Source organism: Carlito syrichta, unplaced genomic scaffold (assembly GCF_000164805.1).
Source record: "Carlito syrichta isolate Samal-C Ts95f unplaced genomic scaffold, Tarsius_syrichta-2.0.1 Scaffold303988, whole genome shotgun sequence".
NCBI lineage: Eukaryota > Metazoa > Chordata > Mammalia > Primates > Tarsiidae > Carlito > Carlito syrichta.
The window spans coordinates 395,592-399,196 of NW_007248084.1; positions in this window are offsets into that span (position 1 = coordinate 395,592).

Consider the following 3,605-nt stretch of genomic DNA (forward strand, 5'->3'; position numbering starts at 1 on the left):
CAATCCACTCACCTCAGCCTCCCAAGGCGCGGGATTACAGGCTGAGCCACCGAGCCCGGCTTCATAACAGTTTTATTCACCATAACCAAAAAATACAAATCATCTAAGTATCTATTAAAACGTGAAAGAATAAACATGGACTATATTGCTTGGAGTACTACACAGCCACAAGACGAAGCAATATAGAAGAGGGGCAGAAGACATGAGGCTAGAGTGGGAAATTCTGGCATATGCTTAAACTGAGTTTCAGAAGGAGATAACCCAGAGAAAGGGTGAGAAGCTGTATTCAAAGGAAGACTCCAGTCCTCAGATTCGGGAACCATGACAGTTCTCACAGAGAACAAATGAACAGAAATCCATACCTATATCCACCATAGTGAAACTGCAGAACACCAAAGACAATGAGAAGATTTTAAAAGCAGCTCCTGCAAGGCAGATGATCCTCAGAAGAATGACACATAGATTGACCCCTGTCTTCCCAACAGCAATAATGGAAGACACAGAGCCAAAAGAAAATCAGCGTCAACCTAGAATTCTACATCTGGCCAAAATATTCTTCAAGGATGAGGGTAAAATAAAGACATTTCCTGAAAGAAAAACAAACAACCCCCCACAAAAAAGCCCCAAAACTGAGAGCAGTCATTGCAAAGAGACTCTCACTAAAGGGAATTTTAAAAGTACTTCAAGAAAAAGGAAAGACAGAAGGAAGGTCTCCATACAAGAGGAAGTGATTGTCTCAAAAGCGACCCAGACTCAGTGTGTCCAAACCTGCACTCATAAGCTTCACTCAGAGCCTGACCCTCTCCTGGGGTTTCTGCCTCACTGGATAATGACCATAACTATGCAGACTTGGTCATAGAAGTCATCTTGACACTCCCTTCTCCCCTATCATAACCATATCCAGTCGCCCTCTGTCCTATCTTTGCTTCCTCAATATCTCTCAATTTCAACCACTCCTCTTCACCTTCGTGACCGCCCAGATGCTGCCATGTTTTAGGACTGGGTGATCTCAGCTCTGCTCCAGACAACCTGTGCCAAACTCCTACCACCCACCATGCACTGCTGCAACCTGCCTTCAGCACCTGAATGTGCCCCTCTAATCAGTTGAGTCTACTCTCCACACTGCAGCCCATGCTCTCTCTTTGAAATGCAAATTTCATCATGTCTCACCCCCACCATTTAAAACACAAAATAGGAGGGGTAGGTGTGGTGGCTCATGCCTATAATCCTGGCACTTTGGGAGGCCAAGAGGAGAGGATTGCTTGAGCCCAGAAGTTCGAGACCAACCTGGGCAACATGGTGAGACCGTGTCTCTACAATAAATCAGATAATTAGCCAGGTGTGGTGGCACACACCCGTAGTCCCAGCTACTTGAAGGCTGAGGCGGAAGGATCGCCTGAGCCCAGCAGGTCGAGGCTGTGGTGATTGTGAGTATGCACCTGCACTCCAGCTTGAGAGACAAAATGAGACTCCAACTTAAAAAACACAAAAAACTACAAAATAGCAACAACAGCAAAAAAATCTTTAACAGATTGGACAGACCTTCTTAGCAAAGTCCCCGCCCACCTCTCAGACTCACCTCTCTGCAGTCCCCTCGCACCACAGCCTATTCAGCCTCTCTTGGTCCCCCATGGGTGCCATCTTTTTGGCCCACATAGGCTCTTGTCTGTTTCCACTACGTAGAGGGTCCTTCCCTTCCTTCTTTGTCTAGCTAACAATACTCATCCTTCAGTTCATGGGGCACTTCCTCCAGGAAGTCAGCCTTGACCTCCCTGAGAGGTCATCTGTTCTCCATTAAATGCCCTCCTTGTACGTGGTCCCCTCATCTGTGATGCTGATCACATGAGCAACTTCACGTCTGTTTGTGTAGTAAATTATGGTCTGGCTCCTCCCCTGGACTTTAAGTTCCTACAGGCAAAAGCTTCCCTCTCCTTTCCTCTCCAATATCTCCAGGATGAATATGACTGTGAACGCACACTCAACATTCACCCAAGAACTGCTGAATTCATGATGAGCAAGTGGTGCCTGCCATCCTGGAATTTCCCTTCTGCAAATCACTTGAATATGCAGATGAACTTCTTTTTTAACATCCTTGCCAATGCTGGGTCTTGTATTGTAAGTCTTGAATTGTGAGTCAGTGCTGGGGGAAATCACTGGAGAGAGAAGGAACTGGGAATTGGGAAGAGGAAAGGGAGAAAAACAGGAGTGCAGACTAGTGGCATTTTGGTAGTGATCTTGGGGAGATAGAGGCAGTCAGGGGGCAGAGCAAGAGGGTGGGCGGCAGGTGCTTAGCCCAGGTTCTCTGGCACAGAGCTGAGACCACCCGGGCCTGAGGGGAAGGGGCTGGGAAGGAAGCCACTCAGCTCTGCCGAGCGGATTAAATAAAGATCATCTGTTCCATTTTGAAAATGTACATTGCTCTGTGTCGCTGGGACCATGGTGAGACCCAGGAGGCAGGAACAAACAATTCTGAGTCATAAAATCATTAAGGCATCAAACAGTTGGATAGATGAGCAGACACAAAGAAATATGCGTCCTATACACATGTTAAAAGCCCAACTCTTTTGACAAGGAGTTCTTGGAATCTCTTGGGCAGAGGGAGTCTGTAATGGAAAGTAATTGTGTGGTACTCATCTTTGTTAATTTAAGATGAGTAAAGGGTTATTGATTTACTCTTTGTTTCATAAGCTGCTTTCACATTGAATTTTGGTGAATAGAAATATTTTTATACAGATTTTCACGGGTTCACTTGCAACTTTTATCTCCCAAGCTGCAGAGCTACGGATCCAGCTGCTGATGGGACAGAGTCGACTCACTCCCAGCCGCTGCCCTCCTGCTGCGTTCCCATCTCAGAATCTGGCACCATCACATCTCCAGGGCCAAGCTGGATGCATACGTTTCAGCCTGATGCCCTCTGCACCCCCGGGCCCCATTCATCAGATGGCCAAGCCCTGTGCGTGACAGCTCACTCACACTTCCGCAACTGAGGCCTCCTCTCCAACTCCCTGGATTCTGCCAGCTCAGACCTGTCACATTTCCTGTCTGGTGGCCTGACTTGTCTCCCTGACTCAGTCTTGCTCCCCACAATTAGTCCCTCATTGCAGAAAGTGAGCTTCTAAAGTGCAAATCTAGTGATGCTACTCTCCTGCTGAACATACCTCTTTTTTCTTTGAGTGAGTCTCACTGTGTCGCCCAGACTGGAGTGCAGTGGCACGCTCCTGACCACCGCATTCTCGCCCTGCTGGGCTCTGGCGATCCTTCCACCTCAGCCTTCCAAGTAGCCGGAACTACAGGTGCACGCTACCATGCCCGGCTAATTTTTGATTTATTGTAGAGACGATACAAGTTGTAGAGGCTTGCCAAGTTGCCCAGGCGGGTCTCAAACCTGCAGGCTCAGGCAATCCACTCCCCTCGGCCTTCCAAAGTGCTGGAATTACAGGCTGAGCCACCAAGCCTGGTCATTTTTTTTTTTTTGAGTCAGAGTCTCACTCTGTCGCACAGGTTGGAGTGCAGTGGGACACACAGCCACTGCAGCCTCGACCAGCTGGGCTCAGGCGATCCTTTTATCTCAGCCTTCCAAGTAGCTGGAACCACTGGCGCATGCC